At 53.5% G+C, this 23,282-nt stretch overlaps 1 protein-coding gene and 1 long non-coding RNA gene across 2 annotated transcripts in view; both read right to left on the reverse strand.

Annotated features, from left to right (window-relative positions):
• LOC120381422 (zinc finger protein 850-like) overlaps positions 1-23,282 on the reverse strand; it is a 105,851-nt gene that overhangs the window by 9,177 nt on the left and 73,392 nt on the right. The gene's annotated exons all lie outside the window — the stretch shown is intronic.
• Positions 7,173-15,172, reverse strand: LOC120381494. Its single transcript, XR_005588093.1, has 3 exons — positions 15,124-15,172; positions 8,326-8,421; positions 7,173-7,223 (listed from the first exon to the last, which is right to left on the reverse strand). It is a non-coding gene; the product is annotated as an uncharacterized LOC120381494 (long non-coding RNA).

Genomic DNA, 23,282 nt, shown 5'->3' on the forward strand with positions numbered 1-23,282 from the left:
TCCTCTACCACGGTTGTGGGAGGAGGTCTGCTGACCGTAGCCTCAGGCGCTCTGTGGTCGGATGTCCTGGAGCGCTGGGTGGAAAAGGGCACTCCTTGAGTCTCATGGTAGGCCCATGGAGTCCAGAAGCCCCATTGAGGAGGCCCCTGGTCTTGCCCTTGAGGCTCAGTGCGCTGATCAACGGCGCTGTCTGCCTGAGAGGAGACAGATGGCTGTCTTGAAGGCCACGGCGGGGCGGAGAGACTCTGTGACTGCGCCGTCGACACTGCAGGTACGTTCCTGGATGGTGCCAGGGAATGGTGCCGGTCCTCGCGGTGCCGGGAATGAGACCAGGACCATCGACCGTGCCAGAAGGTCGACTGGGAACCGGTACCGGGAACGATACCGAGAGCTGGATCGGTGCCGGTAATGCCGGTCCGGAGAGCGGGACCGGGAACGCCTCCGCGAGTACGACCGGTACCGCAATGGAGAGCGGTACCGGGACTGCGAGCGGTGCCGAGATCTGGAGCGGCGTGAGCGTGAACGTCTCTGGGATTGGGACCGGGACCTGGAGTACCGTCTCTCCAGTCTGTCAGGGGAAGGAGGCCGCATGATAGCCGGCTTACCCGCTGATTTAACAACCCGCACCGGAGGTGCCGGGGGTTGAGTATGCGTTGGCTCCGTCAACGCAATGAGTTCTCTCACTGTCGAAAAGGTTTCAGGTGTCGACGGGACAGCGAGCTCGACCGCGGTATGCACCGGGGAGCAAGGAGGTACTGGACTCGACGGCCCTTGCGGTGCCGGAGTCAATGGTACAGCACAGTGTTTATACGCTGTCGGTGCCGGTGGTTGGGCGAGAGGTCCTGGTGCCGAGGCCTTGGAGGACGTCTGCGCTGGCTTACGTTTCCTCGAGGGAGAGAGGGAACGGTGCCAGGGTGCCGGTGCCGGCTGTTTCTTCATGGCCTCGGTACCGGAACGGTCAGGAACCGTTGGAGCGCTCCGCACCGACGAGGTCTGCGGAGCGGTCGGTGTCGGCACTGCAGGGCTAAGTGCCGATTCCATCAGGAGCTGCTTCAAACGAAAGTCCTGCTCCTTCTTTGTCCTTGGGTTAAATGACTTGCAAATGCGGCACTTATCTGTAAGATGAGACTCTCCTAAGCACCGCAGGCAGGAGTTGTGAGGGTCTCCAATCGGCACTGGCCGCTGGCAGGCCGAGCACGGCTTAAATCCCGGTGCCTTGGGCATGAGCCTGCACCGGGTTGGGAAAAGAAGGGCTAGGCCCCTCAATTTCCCCTAACTAACTAACACTAACTACAACAAACTACTTAAACTAATCTAACTATTTTTAACAAACTATATACAACAAGTATGAGAAGAAAAGCAGCAAAACGCTAGGGCTGTGGAGGTCAACGAAGCACTCCACTGTTCCAACAACCCTCACGGGTGGTAAGAAGGAACTGAGGAGCGGACGGGTTGGCTGGGGTATATATCTAGCGCTATAGCGGCGCCACTCAGGGGGGCGCCCAGCCGACCCACCGAGTGTTGCTAGGGTAAAAATCTTCCAACGAACCGTGCACGCAGCGCGCGCACACCCCTAATTGGAATGCATAGGAGCAATCACTCGAAGAAGAACTTGTCAAAACTTGTATGACGAATAAAAGTATAAAGTTATTACTACTCAGGTTCTTCAGAGACCCCACAGGTTCTAATAACCCAGGGGACAGGATTCCTTACCCAGCGAGGTCACCGTCTCATAGTTCTCCTGCATGACATCCCTGTAGAGGGCTCTCTGAACAGGGTCCAGCAGAGCCCATTCCTCCCTGGTGAAATACACAGCCACCTCCTCGAAGGTCACCGGCCCCTGAAAGAGCAACAGTCCAACACTCAGTACCTGCTGCCCCACTCACAATCCCACTATTCACGGAACAGCAGCACCAGGTAAATGGAAGCTCCAGGAGGCACATGTTAACAGAGTCCCACCTCACCTAGCTTAGAGCAGCCAGGCGGCATCAGAGGGTAGAAAGAGAGAACCTTTGTGTCTCCCAGCTGACAGACGGAGGCAGGGTCATCACATTTATCACATACCTACTAGCCAGAGTTTGATATAGGAGATGGGGCTGGCTCTGAACCCTACTAATGGCTCCCTGGTAGGAAACACTCTCCAAATAAAATATAAGGAAGAAAAGGGAAGTCAGTAGTAAAGAATATTAGTTAGAACAGGGATAGGCAACCTATGGCACGGGTGCTGAAGGCAGCACGCAAGCTGATTTTCAGTGGCACTCACAATGCCCGGGTCCTGGCCACCAGTCCGGGGGGCTCTGCATTTTAATTTAATTTTAAATGAAGTTTCTTAAACATTTTAAAAGCCTTATTTACTTTACATACAACGATAGTTTAGTTATATATTAAAGATCTTCTAAAAATGTTAAAATGTATTACTGGCCCACTCAAAACCTTAAATTAGAGTGAATAAATGAAGACTTCTGAAAGGTTGCTCACCCCTGAGTTAGAAGGTCAGAATTGTAGAAAATTGGTAAGGGAAGCTATCAGAAATCAATGACCAATCAATGAAAATAAGAAGGAAGTTTTGAAAAGTATATTAATCCTAACAATGGTAGTGATAAATTACTAGACGGAAATGGCAGAATTTTATCAAAAATAATGCAGAAGAGGTAAAAGTGTTCAATAAGTGTTCTCTCCTGGATTTGGAGAAAAACAGATGCTGTACTCGTATCGTAAGATGTTGACGACGACACTCTTTCCATTCCAACAAGAACTCACAAGGACATTAAACAGCAGCTATTACAGTTAGACATGTTTAAATAAGCAGGTCCAGATAACTTGTATCCAAGAGTTTTTAAAGACCTGGTGGAGGAGCATGGTGGACTATTAATGTTGATTGTAATTAGGACTTGGAACACTGGGAAAATTCCAGAAGACTGGAATTAAGCTAATGCTGTGCCAATACTAAAAAGTGTAAAAGAGATGACCCAGCTAATTACAAGAGTGTCAGTCTGATATCAATACTGAGCAAAATAATGGAGCAGTCGATACTGGATTTCGTTAATAAAGAATTAAAGGAAGGTAATATAATTAGTACCTATTAACAAAGGTTTAGAGAAAATAGATCCTATCAAACTAACTGGATATCTTTATTAGATGAGATCAAAAGTTTGGTTGCAGCTAATATTATTGATGTAATATATCTAGACTTCTGTAAGGCATATGACTTGTTTCAGCACAATATTTTGACTAAAAAACTACAATGATACAAAATAAAAACGGCATACATTAAATAGATTAAAAACTGGGATTGTAAATGGGGAACCACGGTCGAGTGGATTTATTTCTAGCGGGTTCCCACAAGGATTGCTTTTTGCCCGTGTGCTATTTAACATTCTTTAACAATGACCTAGAACAGAATATAAAATCATCACTGATAAAGTTCGCAGTACCACGAAGATTGCGGGTGGTAGTAACTAATGAAGTGCCAGTAGATTCAGGCTCCAGCACTGGGAGTCTGGGAAGTTGTCGCAGCCCTGGCTGGAGGGTTATTTCCTGTTCCACAAAGAGGAGAAGTTCCATTCCCAAATCCCGTGCCTTGAAATTAGGCCCTATCTGACACTACACCCCATATTCAGCATAGTGGTATGGTTATAATATGATTAGGACATAATTATGATGCATTTTGTGCAAGATGCGTCATGTGCTGAATATGATTATCCTATTTGTGTGCATGGATCATGTTTGTATTTGAAGTTATGGATATTGACTCTGTATTTCAAATGTGCTTACTCTGGGTATCACCCACAACGAGCCTTTCAGGTACAACAATGAAGAAGCCAGACAGAGCTGATGGCTCATCAACAAAGACAATGGACCGTGGAAGAGCTTAGCCTTCCTGTGATTGTTTCAGCCAGCCTATGAGTCATGGCTACTATGACTCAGCAGGACATGCTAGGACATGTGACTAGACCACATGACAATGAATTCCATTTTGGTACCTGTATTTTTCCACAAACTGGACTGGGAACTGAGTTTGGAACAAATGGTTCCCGCCATATGGAAAAGCTACATAAGGTGGGGTGTGACATCATCTCTTGGCCTCATTCCCCACACAAGAGAACTCCTGGAAACACCTGAGGAACAAAGACTGAACTGGGGGAAACTGCTGGTCCCAGGGTAAAGGGATTTCTAGCTTGTGTATGGAAACCTGGTGGACTGCTTGTAGCATCAGTCAGGGTGAGAAACTGCTAATTCAAATTCTATCCATCTAGTATGTTAGGCTTAGTTTGAGTTTTTGGTTATCTGCTAAGTAATTTGCTTTGATCTGTTTGCTACCACTTAGAATTGTTGGGATACGTTAGGGTTCAGTAAAACAGCTGGGAAGCTGCTAATGTGCTGACATGCATTGGGGACAAAGGCATAAGCAGGCAGTAATTCTTTGCTTAACAAATAAGTTGCCAAATTTTCCTTTCTCTGTTGCTTGTAAGAATTGACATTGATGCAGCTACATAAACAAGCCCTGGCTTATGGCCCCTTCCTCCCTTCCCCGAGAACTGCTCATTGACCCTTCCTCCATACCCTGAGAACTGCTGTTTAGGGAAATTTGTGGCAACACGTTATTGCAAAGAACGGTATTTTCAAGGTAAAAACGCCTCTATGATATGTGTAATACTGTGATAGTGGATAGGGGTGGGTATACTAATTGTATGAGTGTTTCTACTACTTAATAAGGAGTTTTGGGGTGTTGTAACGGATGTAGATGTTTACATACAAACTTAGATAAAAGGCATGTGATGTAACTAATCCAGTGCTTACTCGATAGTTGGGTCAAGGGAAACAAGAAACGCAATAAAGAAGCCTGTATTCATATCCGAATCTGGATCAACCGGCTCCTTTTTTGTTCTAACAATAATTACTTAAAATCTACCTTTCTGCCCTTAATAAACTTGTTTTATGCTTTATCTTAATCAGTGCATTTTGAGTGAAGTGTTTGGGGAAAAGCTGAGCTTGGTTAGCACAGGCTTGTTGTGCACATCTTTCCCATATTGAGGGGAAGGTGAACTATATTAATGAGCTGACATTACAGAGATCCCTGTGCACTATAAGCTAATGTAGTTCCTATATTCAAGAAGGGGAAAAAAAGTGACCCGGGGAATTATAGGCCTGTTAGTCTAACATCTGTAGTATGCAAAGTCATGGAAAAAATCTTAAAAGAGAGAGTGGTTATGGCAACTGGGATAGATTACAGCATGGATTTACGAAAGGTAGATCGTGCCAAACCAACTTGATCTCCTTCTTTGAGAGAGTAACAGATTTTTTAGACAAGGGAAATGCGGTGGATCTCATATATCTGGATTTCAGTAAGGCGTTTGATACGGTACCGCATGAAGAATTACTGGTTAAATTGGAAAAGATGGGGATCGAAGTGAAAATCCAGAGGTGGATAAGGAGCTGGTTAAAGGGGAGACTGCAGAGGGTAGTATTGAAGGGGGACCTGTCCGGTTGGAGGGGGGTTACCAGTGGAGTTCCTCAAGGCTCGGTTTTGGGTCCGATTTTATTCAATCTATTTATTGCTGACCTGGGAACCAAGAGTAGGAGTGGGCTGATAAAGTTTGCGGATGACACCAAGTTGGGGGGTATTGTCAATTCGGAAGAGGATCGGGATATTCTCCAGGGAGATTTAGATGACCTTGTAAACTGGAGTATTAGTAACAGGATGAAATTCAATAGTGAGAAGTGTAAGGTTATGCATTTAGGGATGTCTAACAAGAACTTTAGTTATAAGCTGGGGACGCACCAGTTGGAAGTAACGGAGGAGGAGAAGGACCTAGGAGTCCTGGTTGATCGCAAGATGACTATGAGTAGGCAATGTGATGTGGCAGTTAAAAAGCTAATGCGGTCTTGGGTTGCATTAGGCGAGGTATTTCTAGTAGGGATAAGGAGGTGCTAGTCCCGTTATATAAGGCGCTGGTGAGACCTCATTTGGAGTATTGTGTGCAGTTTTGGTCTCCCATGTTTAAGAAGGATGAATTCAAACTAGAACGGGTACAAAGAAGGGCCACTAGAATGATCCGAGGAATGGAAGGCCTTTCGTATGAAAGGAGACTTGAGGAGCTCGGTTTGTTTTCCTTAACCAAAAGAAGGATGAGAGGAGATATGATTACACTCTTTAAATATATCAGAGGATAAATACCAGGGAAGGAGAAGAATTATTTCAGCTCAGTGCTAATGTGGACCGGATATAAACTGTCAGTCAGGAAATTCAGGCTTGAAATTAGTTTCTAACCATCAGGGAGTGCAATACTGGAACAGTCTACCGAGGGAAACAGAAGGACCTCCATGACTTTAAGATTAAGCTAGATAAGTTTATGGAGGGGATGGTATGATAGGATAACGGGCTTAGTCAATAGGTCAATTATGTGCCTGGTATGATATAACCTTTCCAGAGGGTTTGGCTGGAGAGTCTTGCCCGCATGCTCGGGGTTCAGCTGACCGCCATATTTGGGGTCGGGAAGGAATTTTCCTCCAGGGAAGATTGGCTATGGCCCTGGAGGTTTTTCGCCTTCCTCCGAAGCATGGGGCAGGGTTCACTTGCCAAGGAGTGGGTGGATCGGCTTATGTGGCCTGCATCTTGCAGGAGGTCAGACTAGATGATCATAATGGTCCCTTCTGATCTTGAATTCTATGATTCTATGATTCTATGGTATAATTCTGAATTTATACTACAGCAAGTGTGCAAGGTTGGGGAACTGGGAAATTGGCTGTTGTCGTCTATCTGTCCTTGAGCGGCTCAGGTAAAGCATTCAGGTAGCTTAGTTGGGTGTATGGCGCCACCTGCTGTCATGCTGGGTGATGACAGGCCCTGGAGAGGCTGGTGGAATCTCCAGCAAAGCCGTGTGAGAAGGGCCAGCCCAGCTTGAGGGTTAGAGGGCACAGCGGTTCCCAGAAGCCCCCCAGACTGCACCCCGGGGTGACAACCCATCACACCCTAGAGTACACAATTCTCAGCAGGTTTGTCACATCCTGTCCCCGCCCTTTCTCCACCCGAGATATTTCCTGCCTCCCACCACCTCCAGCAGCTCCTATCCTCCTATGCATTTACTGCTCCTCTCACTCCAAGCAGAACCCACCACCAGCTCCCTGGTAATCCCTTACCTGAGCCAGCTCCAGTGCAGCCATTTCCTTCCCTTTGGGAGGATGAAATGATCTGGAGCAAAACGTGGACGTTAATCTGTAGCCTGCCAGGACGAGAAGGGCAATGTGAGAGAATGCAGAGGGGGCTTTTGTTCATTCCACATGCTGATTCCCCCCTGATTTTTCCCTGTTAATGGACACTCTAGGTTCTGCCACACTGTGAAGCACAGAGTGACCTTATTCCAGTACAGGCCTAGCCCCCTCCCACCAGGGTGTAATCCTCTGAGACACGGTGAAACCCTCCCAGTAACATCCTCTGTTATACTTAAGTTTGCAGACAATACCAAGCTGGGAGGGGTTGCAAGTGCTTTAGAGCAGGGGTCCCCAACCCCCGGGCTGCGGACCGGTACCGGTCCATGGCCTATTAGGAACCGGGCCACGAACCGAGCGCACAGCAGGACATGAGCGGTGAGTGCACAGCAAGACATGAGCGGCTAGGACATGAGCGGTGAGTGAGCTAGCAAAGCTTCATCTGTGTTTAGAGCCGCTCCCCGTCGCTCGCATTACTGCCTGAGCTCCGCCTTCTGTCAGATGTTAGATTCTCATAGGAGCGCGAACCCTATTGTAAACTGTGCATGCGATGGAGGGAGTTTTGCACTCCTTATGAGAATCTAATGCCTGATGATCTGAGGTGGAGCTGAGGCCATGATGCTAGCGCTGGGGAGCGGCTGCAAAAACAGATTACATTAGCAGAGGTTTTACTGCACAGAGACCATAATAAATCAATCGCTTGCAGACTAATATCAGAACCCTATCAGTGAATGGCAAGTGACAATTAAGCTGCATCTGGTGGCAGGCTTTATAGTGGCAAGTGAGTTGATGTACTTCAATTGCACAGCTGCATCTGGTGGCAGGCTTTAAGTCAGAATCCGACACTTATATTAGTCCGCACGTGGCCCGCCCATTATTTTATTTACCACTTCCGTCCGTGCCTCTTTCCCGCACAGTTTTGGTAAGCCCACAAGCTAACCCTGGCCAAAATGAGTAAAAAACAAACGTCACTGCAAAGCTTCTTTGAAAAGGGGGAAAGACCCAATGATGAGACAGCAGAAGACTCTAAGACGGCCAACAAAAAGAAAGCTGCATTTAAAAGAAAATACCAAGAGTCCTACTTAAATTACGGGTTCATTGCAACAGGTGACTCACATTCTCCACGCCCGCTTTGTATAATATGTGGCGACCGGCTATCCAACGAAGCCATGAAACCTTCAAAACTGCTTCGCCACATGGAGACCAAGCACCCTGCATTAAAAGACAAGCCTTTGGAGTTTTTCAAAAGAAAAAAATGTGAACACGAAGAACAGAAGCAATTACTGAAGGCCACCACTTCATCAAATGTGTCTGCACTGAAAGCATCATTCTTAGTGGCTAACCGCATTGTTAAAGCTAAGAAGCCCTTTACTATTGGTGAAGAGTTGATCCTGCCTGCTGCTAAGGACATTTGTCGTGAACTTTTAGGAGAGGCTGTAGTTCAAAAGGTGGCACGTGTTCCTCTTTCGGCTAGCACCATAACTAGACGAATTGATGAAATAGCAGAGGATATTGAGGCACAATTGTTAGAGAGGGTGAATGAGTCACCGTGGTACGCAATCCAGGTTGACGAGTCTACCGATGTTGACAACAAGGCAACAATGCTTGTTTTTGTGCGATATATTTTTCAGGAGGATGTGCATGAGGATATGTTATGTGCACTTTTGTTGCCAACCAACATCACAGCTGCAGAACTATTCAAGTCTTTGAATGATTACATGTCAGGAAAACGGAATTGGTCATTTTGTGTCTCTATATGCACGGATGGAGCAGCTGCCATGACTGGACGGCTTTCTGGTTTCACTACTCGGGTCAAGGAGGTCGCTTCTGAATGTGAGTCTACGCACTGTGTCATCCATAGAGAAATGCTAGCTAGCCAAAAAATGTCATCTGAACTTAAAGTTTTGCAGGATGTGATTAAAATTATCAACCACATTAAAGTACATGCCCTTAACTCACGTCTGTTTGCGCAGCTCTGTGAGGAGATGGACGCAGAGCACACACGTCTTCTCTTATACACAGAAGTGAGATGGCTTTCTAAAGGTAGATCACTGGCCAGAGTTTTTGAATTACGAGAGCCGCTCAAGAGATTTCTTTTAGAAAAACAGTCACCACGGGCAGCACATTTCAGTGACACAGAATGGGTCATAAAACTTGCTTACTTGTGTGACATATTCAACCTGCTCAACGAACTCAATCTGTCACTTCAGGGGAGAACGACAACTGTGTTCAAGTCGGCAGAAAAAGTGGCTGCATTCAAAGCCAAACTAGAATTATGGGGGCGACGAGTGAACATTGGGATTTTTGACATGTTTCAAACATTAGCAGAGATTTTGAAAGAGACTGAGCCAGGGCCTTCTTTTTCCCAGCTGGTGCATGATCACCTATCTGAGCTTTCAAAAGAGTTTGAGCATTACTTCCCAACCACAAAAGACCCCCGAACTGGGAAGGAATGGATCCGCAACCCATTTGTGAATAAGCCAGGTGAATCGACTTTATCCGTGCTAGAAGAGGATCAACTGCTTGAGATCACAAATGATGGTGGCCTTAAAAGTATATTTGAGACAACTTCAAATCTCCATACGTTCTGGATTAAAATCAAGGCGGAATATTCTGAGATTTCCACAAAAGCACTGAAAAGCTTACTTCCATTTTCAACAGCCTATCTTTGTGAAGCAGGGTTTTCTGCAGTGACAGCAACCAAAACGAGATGACGGAGTAGACTGGACATAAGCAACACACTTCGGGTGTCACTGTCTCCCATCACCCCCAGATGGGACCGTCTAGTTGCAGGAAAACAAGCTCAGGGCTCCCACTAATTCTGCATTATGGTCAGTTGTATAATTATTTCATTATATATTACAATAATAGAAATAAAAGTACAAAAATAAATGTAATGCGCTTGAATCGTCCCAAAACCATCCCATAGGTCCGCGGAAATTTTTTTTTCTATGAAACCGGTCCCTGGTGCCAAAAAGGTTGGGGACCACTGCTTTAGAGGATAGGCCAGGGAGGGAGAGCTCAGTGGTTTGAGCATTAGCCTGCTAAACCCAAGGCTGTGAGTTCAATCCTTGAGGGGGCCATTTAGAGATTTGGGGCAAAAATCTGTCTGGGGATTTGTCCTGCTTTGAGCAGGGGATTGGACTAGATACCTCCTATGGTCCCTTCCAACCCTGATATTCTATGATTAAAATTCAAAATGATCTGGAGAAAAGGCCTGAAGTAAATAGGATGGAATTCAATTAGGACAAATGCAAAGTGCTTCATTTAGGAAGGAACAATCAGGTGCACACGTACAAAATGGGAAATTCCTGCCCAGGAAGGAGCACTGCGGAAAGGGAGCTGGGGGCCATAGTGGATCACAAGCTAAGTACAAGTCAACAGTGCAAAAGGCAAACATCATTCTGGGATGTATTTGAGGGAGTACTGTAAGCAAGACACAAGCAGTAATTCTTCCACTCCACTCTGTGCGGATTAGGCCACAACTGGAGTACTGTGTCCATTTGTGGGGGCCACATATGAGGAAAGATGTGGACAAATTGGAGAAAGTCCAGAGAAGAGCAACAAAAATGATTAAAGGTCCAGAAAACAGGACCTATGAGGGAAGATTGAAAAAATTGGGTTTGTTTAGTCTGGAGTAGAGAGGACATGATAATAGTTTTCAAGTACATAAAAGGTTGTTACAGGGATGTGGAAGAAAAAATTGTTCTTAACCTCTGAGGATAGGACAAGAAGTAATGGCCTTAAATTGCAGCAAGGGCAATTTAGGATGGAGATTAGGAAAAAACTTCCTAATTGTCAGAGTGGTTAAACTCCAGAACAAATAGCGTAGGGAAGTTGTGGAATCTCCATCATTGGGGATTTTTAGGAGGAGGCTGGACAAACACCTCAGGGATGGTCTAGATAATACTTAGTCCTCCCTTGAGTGCAGGGGACTGGCCTAGATGACCTCTCGAGGTCCCTTCCAGTTCTATGATTCTATGAACCAAAGGCCAGAGAAGAGCAGAACCAAAGGAGTCACTCTGGGGGATTCTCCCTGTCATTGTCCCCAAGGCAGCTCTCTCAGGTTAACTAAGTTGTTTGATGCTTTAGCCTTTGTAGAGCCTCTCCTGGGAGTGCCCCTTTCATGGGTGGGCCTAGTTTTAGCCTTTGGGAAGCGTGACCCCGGGGGCTCTGAGACTGGGCCTTCTTGCCTCAGCACATCTTGTTCCTTTCTGTGGCTCCCCAGTGAGTCCCAATGAGTAGATACTCCTGATAGAGACTGTGAACATAAGAACATAAGAGCTGCCCACTGCATCAGACCAATGGTCCATCTAGCTCAGTGGCCAATGCCAGGTGCTTCAGAGGGAATGAACAGAACAGGTAACCATCAAATGATCCCCCCCGTCGCCCATTCCCAGCTTCTGGCAAACAGAGGCTAGAGACACCATCCCTGCTCAGCCTGCCTGTGACACTGGCAGATGAGGTGTTAGCTCTTGCAAAAGCCCCCATGTCTTCACGGAACAGGGACAAATGCATCGCTGGAATCAGTCTGACTCACCTGTGTTAGTATTAGGTTTTAGGATTATAAAAATGCGTTTACACTTTATTGAATGCTTGAGAGTTGCTGCCTGGGTTAATATCTGACTAGTTGCATTGGGAGCCTCTGTGGCTCTGTAAATCACCACACAGGAGAGAGACTTTACCTAGGTGAAGTGCTGGTTGACAACCGAATGCATTACACCCTGCCTGGCAGGAAAGGTTCATCAACACCAGATAGACTATTATGGGATGTTAAAGACAACAAAAGACTGTTGTTGTGCTCTTGACTTCCCAGTAGCTGACTTTGCAGCTCAGAGCACATGGCAGGAAGGGCATAAAAAACCCCATACAGAAGGAACTGATTATCTGTATGCTGCTTGGACTCGGGGGGTGGGAGGAGTTTCTAGGCATAAGCACGAGATCCCCAGCTGATTAGCCGGGGTTAGCCCTAAAGAATATGCAGAGCTTGCTTATTATAGAAGCTTCTATTATCTTTGAAATCTAAGACTGCAACTCGTCTGCATCTATCGGATTACCTGCTTTAACTTCATCAACAACTCTCCTTTCCTTTTAAATAAGTCTTAATACAGGTTATGACAGGACTGGCTACAAGTGCTGTCTCTGTTGGAAGATCTAAGATTCAATTGACCTAAGGAAGTGACTGGTCCTTTGGGACTGGCAGTAACTTGAACATTGCTGTGATTTGTGGGGTAAGGCAGGGGTTCTCAACCAGGGGTCTGGGGCCCCTGGGGGGCCGTGAGCAGCTTTCAGGGGGCTGCCAAGCAAGGCCGGCATTAGACTCGCTGAGGCCCAGGGCAGAAAGCTGAAGTCCCAGCGCATGGGGCTGAAGTCCAGGGCCCTGAGCCCCACCACCAGGGCTGAAGCCGAAGCCTGAGCAATGTAGCTTTGTGGGGGCCCCTGTGGCATGGGGCCGCAGGCAGTTGCCCTGCTTGCTGCCCCCTAATGCCAGCCCTGGCTTTTATATGCAGAAAACCAGTTATTGTGGCCCACGTGGGCAGTGCAGTTTTTATAGCATGTGTGTGTGTGTGGGGGGGGGGGGGAGCTCAGAAAGATATATGGGATCACCCAAGGGGGCTGTCTGTGATTCCATGTTAATGCTGTTACAGAGCCTGAAGTGTTTACACTGTATTCTAGGTTGGTGAAATCTCCATACAGACCTCACACCCAATTTGGGGTTTGTTCCCTGCTTCTTACCAGTCTGCCCGAGGCTGCTGCTCATGCTCTCGAGTCACTGGAGACAGCGTTACAGAGAGAGGGGCTGTGACTTCCCCACAGTCACTGAACAGGTCTGTGACAGAGCCAGGAACAGACCCTGTTAACTCCAGAGCCCTGTCACCCGCAGCATGGAAAGGTCCCCCGAGCACACTGTATTAGGCTGCAGGAAGAGGTGTGCAGGGACTGAAGCTGAGCTGCCCTGCCAAGACGGCCTGTGCATCCATGGACAAACCACCTCGCTGGGGGGGTGTCCCCTGGGTCAGGAGAAGTCAGTGTCCAGCCCTGTGGGGCTGTGCTCCTGGCTCATACCTCCAGCACTCACTGCTGCCCCCCACCTTACCAGCTGCACTGTTCAGCCAGCCCCAGGCCTCAGGGAGGTCACTTCCCCCCGCCCCCACCTCAAACCTTCAAACTGGGACATGGTGCACCAGTGCCAATCAGAGTGCACTAGTGTGAATTCTGTCTACACTAAGGGTTTGCACCAGTGCCTAAAACATCAGTGTGGCAGAGACCTTCAGAAACAGCAGTACGGTGGCACTAGAACCTATTTCTAGCTCGGTCACAGACAGCCTGGGTGACCTTGGACACGTCAATGTTTCTCCTCCCAACTTCGGTCTCTTTACCCAGCTGCCCACTCACTGGGGTCTCCTCTCTCTCCAGAGCTGCTCACCACTACAGTCTGTGTGGGTGTCCCCAGAGCTAAGGCAGTTCAGCTCGGGAATAGTCTTACAAGGGAGGCTGGGGAGTCTCTGTCCCTGGAAGTTTTTAAGGACAGGTAGGACAAAGCTCTGCCAGAGATAATCTACATATACTTGACCTGCCTCGGCAGAGAGAGCTGGACTTGATGACATCTTGAGGTCCTATCTAGCCTACATGTCTAGGATGCGATGCAATATATACATATAAAAACCCAACATACAGAATAAAACCCACCACAACATAACATCAGGCAATTCAGGGGGAAAAAAAACCACAACCTACACTCCACAGCATAGAATGACAATACAAAGGAAAAGAAGGCAATACGATGCAAACGACGACATCCTAGGGCAAAAGCACACAATGGAAAATAGCTCAAACCAACACAGCACAGGCACCAAACAAGCTGAGGCAAAACAATTCACCATAAAACTGCTACACAGCATGGTGCGATCACAGTTCCAAATGGCACCATGCACAACAGCTCAGCGTAGAACAGGGCACAGCACAAAAGAGAATTATTTCAGTGTAGGCCTGGAAGGGATCTTGAGAGGGCGTCTACTCCAGCCCCCTGTGCTGAGGCAGGACCAAGTATCCCTAGACATTCCCAGACTGGTGTATCTCTAACCAGGTCTTAAAAACCTCCAGTGAAGGAAATGCCACAGCCTCCCTTGGAAGCCAATGCAAGGCAAACACTGACCAAAACAACGCTGTACACACACACGCTGGGCTTGTGGTTAAGAGGAGGGGCAAGAATTCAAACAATCTAGATTCAATTCCCAGTTTTGCCCCAAATTCTCCATGCAAACTTGTTCGACACCGGCGGCTGGTCCGTGCCCGCTGACTTGGGCTCACACGGCTCAGGCTGTGGGGCTGTTTAATTGTGGTGTCCATGTTCCGGCTGGGGCTGCAGCCCAAGGTCTGGCACCCTCCCACCTCGCAGGGTCCTACAGCCTGGCCCCAGCCCGAGCCCAGACACCTACACTGCAATTAAACAGCCCCTTCGCCTGAGCCCGTGAGCCTGAGTCACCTGGCATGGGCCAGCTGGGGGGTTTAACGGCAGGGTAGAGATACCCTTGGTGTCTGTTCAGCACCTGTCACAATGGGGACCCTGATCTCGGTGTCTGTGCAGAGCCCTGCACAACAGGGGCCTGACCTCAGTCGGGGACTCTGCAACTCCGGCATTACAGGATCCCGGATTTTGTTTGGGGTCCCTGCAGCAACTGGCAAAATGTGGGGGCAGGATCTCTGTCAGGTTCTGTGCAGTGCCCAGTACAGTGGTGGGGTGTGATCTTCGTTAGGATCAGTGCAATGCCAGACTCAGCGGGATCTCTGAAGTGCCCAGCACAATTGATGCAGCAGTTTGGGTTGTAGCCGTTTGCTGCCTGGCACAAGAGGGGCTGTGATCTCGGTCCAGGTCTCAGTTTTACCTCGCACAACAGTGGGGTCTGATCTCACCTGGGGTCTCTGCAGCAGCTGTCAGAACAGGGCCACGCTCAGTACGATAAGAGCCCTGATCTCAGTCACACACCTGGAGAGAAAAGTGGAAAGATTTTTGAGCATTAGATATCAGTATTTCAGAACTGAGGAGAAAATGGGGCACAAACTAAATATTTGCCAATATAAGGGACAAGCATCACGTGGGGAGATTTTATGTCACCATTCAAGAGAAAAGATGGGAAATTGGAGGGGATCATACAGAGATATTGAATCAACAACAGAATGGGACAGATTCTTCTTGCCCCACACTCACAGGGCCAGTAGGGAGCCCGGGGTGATGTCTTTTCACAGGGGAAAGGAGGGGGCTGGAGTCAGAAAGTCATATCAGTGGGGAGGGGTTGGCAGTGGGGTCTGGGAATGTGACTAGCAAGTGCGGGGGGGCTGCTGGGTTGGGCAGGGTGGGGGAGGGGAAGTAGCTGGGACTGGGAAACGTGGGGCTGGGCAGTGGGGGGGGGACACTTGCTCCTCCCTCCCTGGCCCTTCCCAGGCCCCGTTGCCAGCAGAGAGTGGCCCCCCCAGCCCAGAGGTGTCCCTGTCTCAGGCTCCCCCAGCCTCTGCCCATTCACCCTCTGCCCAGCTCAGAAATCACTCGGGGGAACCATTTCCCACCAACACAAGGACAAATCCCTGCAGGTGGAAATGGGGGAAACCCCCCAAACCTGAGATCTGAACTGGCCACTGGCGAAGGGGAGAGAAAATGGGGCACAATCGGGGACAGGGAACTTCTCAGGGGGTTGGGGGGGTCACCCTGGGTGCTGCTTGTGGCTCTCTAGGGAGAAAGGGGGCAGGATGGGAGAGGAGGGGGTCCCCACGGGAGGGAGCAGCGGTAAATCCGAGGGGATCTCTGCCCCCCCTTTCTCCCCGCTCCTTGGGGGTCACCTGCCCCCCCCCCGGCCATGTCCGGGCTGCACCGACATTTCCCGCCCGCCCCAGCCCGGTCTCACCCCCCCAGCCCCGCCCGGCCCCACGCAGGGACCCCAGTGGGGCCGGGCCCCTCCCCCCGGCACCCCCCACGGGGCCCCAGGGCAGAGCCTGGCTGGGCCCGGGGGGCGCTGGGCTCCTGCGGGGCAGCAGCCCGAGCCCCCGCGGGCGCTGCCCCGGGAGCAGATCCCGGCGCTGCGAGATGCCGGGTCCCCGGGCACTGGGGCAGAATCAACGCCCGGCCCCGCCCCGGGCTCACTCCAGGACCTGGAGGCTGCAGCTCCGCAGCGGGCGGGCGGAGCCCGGGCGGCCCCAGGGCGGCTCCAGCAGAGCAGGGCCCGGGCCGGGCACGGGGGGCGGGGGGGGGCGGTGGTGGTTAATGAAGGGCTCTCCTGCCGCGATCTGCGCATGCCCAGAGCTCCACCGGCACCAACGCTTCTCCGGCCGGGAGAGGCTCCAATGGCCCCGCGCGAGCCAGGCAGAGCCGCAGGGGCCCGCGCGCCTTTGCAACTCGGCTTGGTCTCTCCACCCAACGTCACTTCCGGTCCAGGGAGAGTCAGGAACTACATCTCCCAGCCTGCCCTGGGGCGTTTCCGCTCTCTCCAGCCCAGGGAAGGGAGATCCCTGGGGCCAGCGAGCCCTTCCCCCCACCGCTCATCCTTTCCCCTGGGGAAAGGAGGGTTTCAGCAGGTAAAATCGCGCATGCTCTGTGGGAGCCCACGTGGGGGTGGGAGAACAAAGCTGCTGCTGCCGCCTCCGCGTGAGCCGGGCCCGGGCTGAGCCGCTGCTGCTCCCCGGGGGGGCCCGGCCAGGCGGGGGGGTTTCTCCAGCTGGGCCCCGCCCCCGGGCAGCCCCGGGCTCTGCCCACCCCAGCCCCGCCCCGCGCCCCCGGGGAGTGAGAGACCGGGGGGGGGGGGGGGCGAGAACGTGGCTCTGCCCCGGGAGAAGCCTCGGAGCCGTCTCGGCCCCAGTGGAGCTGCAGCAGGATCCTCCCCCTGCTGGGTTGGGGGGGGAGAAGGATCAGTGGGACACGGGAGGGGGGGCGTTAATTGGATCCTGTCCTTGTTTGTGCCACTTGCCTCTCACCCCTGATACAAATTCTCTCTAGTTCTGCCCCTTTTCTCGCTCAGTGTCTCACCCGGGCTGTAAAATCCGGGGAGATTCGCCCCTTTCCCCGCCAATGAGCCGCTCTCCCGTCTCCCCCATTTCCCCCTGGTCTCTCCAGGAGTCTGATTTTCCACCTTCAGTTGCATAGTTTGTGACACCTTTTTTCTGCAAATCTCAAAGGTTGATATAAAATACCCTAAACGTTTGCTCCACTTCTCTCTAATTGTCTATTTCTAATTGAATATGCCCTGAGATTTTCCCCCTCTCTATAATTATAAAATACCAAGAAAATCTCAGATTTACACCTTTTCTCAGCTTCTTGAACCTGGATATAAAATGTTTGCAAATGTTGCCCATTTCCTCTCTATTCATTTAACAAATACTGATGTGAGAAACACTGACATTTTACTGCACATCAGATATAAACTGATATAAAATCCCTTTGATTTTCCACTTTCCTCTCTATTTGCAAAAATAGAGCCAAAATCTCTCAGATTTCCCCCCTTTCTTTCATTTCTATGTAATTATCAAATGTCAATTAAAAATCCTTACATGTTTGGGGCTGTTCCCCATGTCTCTCAATCCCAGCAACTTCTCCTTTCTTCGGGGAAACCTGTTGCCCTGAATCATTCTCCATCCTGGAGGTTGCAGGGGGTTAAATTTCCCAGTGTTGATCTTTCCCCTCTCCTTTGAGAACCATTTCTCCCCCCCCCTTTATCTGTGTTAAAATGTTTGCTGATGAAAGAGACCAGCCACATCTTTAATACACATCAAAGCCAGAGGCCTCCCCCTGTTTCGGGATCAGTGGTCCCCAGCTGGTAACAGGAGAGTTGGCTGGACCGTTTTATTTTCTCCAGCTGGCACGGGATGAGGAGGACACTCTGAGTGCAGTGTGGGTCCAGAAGTATCCTAAACCCCATGGCAAATGGCCTCTGTGAGGGGTTGCTTCCCGCAGTGCTAAGATGCAGCCACTTCTGGGGTGGATCCATGGTGGCCGTTATTTGCTAGTGACAGGCCATGGACTTTTCTTACCTTTCTTGCCCTCCAGAGCTTCCATTCTCCTGTTCAAGAGACATCCCCCAGGGCTCCCTCTGCCCCTGTGACTGGCCAGCAGGGGGCAGTGATAACTCTCTATCCACTTAGCAGACACTCTGAGGTAACAGTGTTGTGCGGGGTGGGGGGAGGTGTCTGTGGGGGGAGATTGCAGGGGGTACCCTAGTGAGGTTGGTGGGTTCTGGAGGTTTGGTTGTTCAGGGGGTGGTTGTGATGTGCCCAGCCCTGAGGCTGTGGGTCCTGGAGGTGGGTATCGCTGGGGGCCGTTGGCTGCAGAACAGCCGGGGTGGGCGTCTCTTGGGGAGGCGGGACAGGGGTTAGAGGGAGCCTGGTGCTGTGCCAGGGGCTCCATCTGGGCTTCTCCGGCTGGCTCCTGGGATCGCTGCCGTGCCCAGTGCACAGAGCTGGGGGAGGGGATCCCTGGCACTAGGTCAGGGGATGCCAGGGAAGCAGAGTGAGGGGTCCCACTGAAAAGCATCAAGGGGTCCCGCTGGGTGGAGGAGGGGGTCCCAGACAAATGGCAGGGCAGATCCTGCTTGGTGGTGGTGTGCGGGGCGGGTCCTAGGCAGGCAGTGAGGAACTGAGTTCCCAGTAGGCGAGTCTCTGGCTGCTGGGGGCTCTTGGTGGGGGGAACCCTCTGGGATTCCCAACCTGACAGTCATGGTCTGGTGGGGATTCCCTGGCGGTGGGGCTTTGAGGGGTATCTGGGGTCCCTGGGGGCTGCGTCCCAGGGAATATCTGGTGGGCCCCTATCTGGGGGAACTTCTACTAACCATGATCCTTCTCTCTGATCAACTCGCGTCAGAGTCCTGGCTCCAAGCACTGCCGGGCATTCCCCAGTCACCGGCCCTGTCACTGTGATAACTTTCTGTCCACTTATCAGACACTGTTTGTGTGAAATCACAGATTTTGCTTTTCTCCTCTTTTGAAAACTACAGGAACTTTTGGTTCAGTTTAGAAAATTTGTGCCCCCCAGTCCTGAGAGCAGCTAGGGGGCATCACGGTGAGAGAACAGAGAGAGACCCCTTGTCTCTCCCAGCAGATCCATCACACACCTACTAGCCAGAGGCTGATATAACCCCATGGTAGGGAACCCAACACCCTCCCCACTGCCAGCAGCTGGATGTGAGGGGCCGGGACATCTTCCCTACACCTCCCTGCTGGGTGCCCCCTTTCCATGTCACACCAACCCCTGGATTCAGCACTGGAAGTCTGGTCAGTTTTCTCCACCCTGCCCAGGGGGTTGGTTTCTCTATTTCCTGTTTCACAAATTAGGGAATTTTCTCCCCCAACACCCAAGCGTTTGTTCTGAGGATCTAGGCCCACGTTAAACAAGTCCCAGCAGGTTTGTCACACTCTGTCCCCACTCCCTACCCTCACCCAGGGTATTCCCTGCCCCCTCCAGCCCTAACTCCCCAGAAGTTGCCACCTCTTCAGTATTTCCTGCCCCTCCCCCTCCAGCAGGAACCCACCAGCAACCCCCCAATTACCCCTACCTGAGCTGGCTCCACTGCAGCCGGAGAAACCCCCGCCTCCCCCGGCCGGGCCCGGAGGGGTTAATGCCGGGCTCCCCCCGTACAGACCCCGCTGGGGAAGCAGCAGCTGCTCAGCTCCCAGCTCCCGATGGAGGCAGCAACGTCTGGTCTCTCCGGAGCTGCCGGGGGCTGATGGTCCCAGTTCTTTGTTCTCCCTCGCGGCTCCTGCCTCCTTCCTCCCAGCGCCTCCCCCAGTCCCAGCTGCCCCAGCCCCTCCCTGTGCCCTGCAACCCCCACCCCCGCTCCCCCAGCCCATCCCCGTACCACGCAACCCCCCCCGCTCCCAGCTGCCCCAGCCCCTCCCCTCCGCTCCCAGCTGCTCCAGCCCCTCCCTGTGCCCCACAACCCACCCCGCTCCCAGCTGCCCCAGCCCCTCCCCGTGCCCGCAACCCCCTCCGCCCCAGCTGCCCCAGCCCCTCCCTGTGCCCGCAACCCCCTCCGCTCCCAGCTGCTCCAGCCCCTCCCTGTGCCCCCAACCCCCAGCTGCTCCAGCCCCTCCCTGTGCCCCGCAACCCCAGCTGCTCCAGCCCTCCTGTGCCCCCAACCCCAGCTGCTCCAGCCCCTCCCTGTGCCCCGCAACCCCAGCTGCTCCAGCCCCTCCTGTGCCCCGCAACCCCAGCTGCTCCAGCCCCTCCCCAGCCCCCCAGCTGCTCCAGCCCCTCCTGTGCCCCGCAGCCCCCGCTCCCCAGCCCCTCCCTGTGCCCCGCAACCCCCGCTCCCAGCTGCCCCAGCCCCTCCCTGTGCCCCGCAACCCCACTCCCAGCTGCCCCAGCCCCTCCCTGTGCCCCGCAACCCCCGCTCCCAGCTGCCCCAGCCCCTCCCTGTGCCCCGCAACCCCCGCTCCCAGCTGCCCCAGCCCCTCCCTGTGCCCCGCAACCCCGCTCCCAGCTGCCCCAGCCCCTCCCTGTGCCCCGCAACCCCCGCTCCCAGCTGCCCCAGCCCCTCCCTGTGCCCCGCAACCCCCGCTCCCAGCTGCCCCAGCCCTCCCTGTGCCCCGCAACCCCCTCCCAGCTGCCCAGCCCCTCCCTGTGCCCAACCCCCGCTCCCAGCTGCCCCAGCCCTCCCTGTGCCCTGCAACCCCACTCCCAGCTGCCCCAGCCCCTCCCTGTGCCCCGCAACCACCTCCCAGCTGCCCCAGCCCCTCCCTGTGCCCTACCCCTGCTCCCAGCTGCCCCAGCCCCTACAACCCCCGGGCTGCAGCGGCTGGGATCCAGCTGACACCCTCTGCTGAGCCGGGCACTACACGGGCGGGGGGAGCTGCTGTTCCACCGGCTTCCCCGCGTGTCCCACCCCCCTGCGTGGGGCCCGGGGACGGGGCCAGGCCCGGGGAGGAGCCGCCCCCTCCGGCCCGGCCCCCGCCCATTTGTGCGGCAGCGGGGCCATGGCCGGGGCCGGGAGTGCAGCGCGGGGGCTGCTCCAGTCCTGCAGCCCGCGGGGCAGCGCGGTGGGGCCGGGGGCAGCGCGGGGCGGACACGCTGCTGCGGGGGCGGGGTCGGGGCTGGGGGGCCAGTTATGATGGGGGGGTCACAAGCCCCCCCAGCTCTACCGCTCCCCGGGGCAGGTGCGAGACACGGACACACACTCACCTCCCTCCCCCCCCGCTACGGAGGCCGCACCGGGACCGCCCGGCCCAGGGCGGGGGGGGGTCTCGGGCCCAGGTGTCTGTTCCCCGCCCCCCGCTCGGATCTTACCGGTTCTGTCGCGCGCCAGGAGCTCCCGCCGCGGCGGCCGGAAGTGACGCACCCAGCGGGGGAGGGGGGGGAAGGAGTCACATGACGGGGCCGGTGTAACGACAGAAACAGCCCCCGCTCCGGATTCGCTACTTGGGCTGCACTGAGCATGCGCAGCCGAACGGAGCATGCGCAGCAACCTCCGTTGTCGCCGCTGCCCGCTCTCTGCCCTCACTGCTTCCGGCGCTTCGCTGCCCGCTCCGCGGGGGGGGTTAAAAGCACCGGGAGGCAAATCGCGGGGGGGGCAGAAACTCACTGGCCGGGGGGGGGGGTCGAGCTGCTGCAGGGGGCGGCGGGGGAGGGGCCGGGGGGAAATGGGGGGGGAGCCGATGCCAGACCCTGTGCGGGACAAACCCCTGTTTGGGGAACAGGGGCCCCTCGGGCCGCGCCCCCCGCTGCGCGCGCAGATCTGGGGGGGCCGGGCGGGGGGGCACCGGCTGTCTCGGTTCTGCCGCGTGTCAGGCCGGGGGCGGGTTCCCGGGCTCCAGGCACCGCCCCCGCCTGTCCGAGCCCCGCCCCCGCAGCGCCGCTCGGTCTGTGCCAGACACCACCCAGAGACCCCCACCACCCCCCTGCCCAGCACCCCTCCGGCTCCCTACGCCCAGCGCCGCACCACCCAGAGACCCCACCAACCCCTGCCCGGCACACCTCTGACTCCCTACGCCCAGTGCCGCACCACCCAGAGACCTCACAAACCCCCTGCCCAGTGCCCTCCCAGATCACTCCCCCACCCACTCAGAACCCCCCCACAGATCCTCTCACTGACCAGTGCCCCCCAGCTGAAGACCCCCCACAGCCCTCCCACAACTGCACAGGGCCCCGCACCTTCCCACCCAGAGCCCCCACTATAGATCCCCTCACTGTCCAGTGCCCCCCCGCCACAACTGCACAGTGCCCCGCACAGACTCCCACACTTTCCAGCGCCCCTGACACACACAGATCTCCCCCACTGACAGCCCCCCAACTCTCACAGATCTCCCCTCCCCCCAGTGCCCAGCACCTACCCAGACCCACTAGAGACCTACTCTCCCACACCCTAACCCCCAGCCACAGTAGCCGTCCCTGATGGGAGGTGACTGTGTCTGCCATGCTGAGCTGGCAGCGCAGCCAGAGCTGGTCCTGGGGCAGGAGAACTCCGGCCCCTTGGGAGTGGTGGAAGCAGCCAGGCTGGAGCAGGAGCAGAGCCTACCCGGGCCAGGCTCCCTCAGGACCCAGCTGAGCCTCCCCCCTCCCCGACTGTTCCCTGTGAGTGGCTGAGACTGGCCCAGCCTCTGCACCAGTCCCAGGTGGCTCTTCCCCCCCGGGGAGGCAGGTGGGGCCCCACAGATCCCAGGCAGTGGAGACAGCTCAGAGCTGGAGCAGTGCTGGGGAGCGGGGCAGATCCCTGAGATGTGACTCCCGAGATCCTACCCAGCCCACCCACACCCATTGGCCCCGTGGCCAGCAGCCTTGCAGAGCACACACCTCTCTCTCTCCCTGCTTTCCTATCACCAGTTATGTTACTACAGGAATGAAATGGAGCCATCCCGTAAAACAGCTAGTTCCACATGGTTCTTCAAACCTCAGATCATTGAAATGTAGCTTTGCATTTGAGATACTATATGACTGTAGTACATTTTGCACTGCCTGCATCTACACTGACATCAGGAGAGGAGAAGAGGACAAGACTGTCCCTAGCATATGTGATTTTAAAGAAAGGTGAGACACACCCACCCACTATCAATACAACAAGAAGGGAGAACAGTAGCTGGTGCCAAGAGAGAAGATGCAA

The sequence above is a fragment of the Mauremys reevesii genome, linkage group 14, assembly GCF_016161935.1.
Source record: "Mauremys reevesii isolate NIE-2019 linkage group 14, ASM1616193v1, whole genome shotgun sequence".
Taxonomy (NCBI): domain Eukaryota; kingdom Metazoa; phylum Chordata; order Testudines; family Geoemydidae; genus Mauremys; species Mauremys reevesii.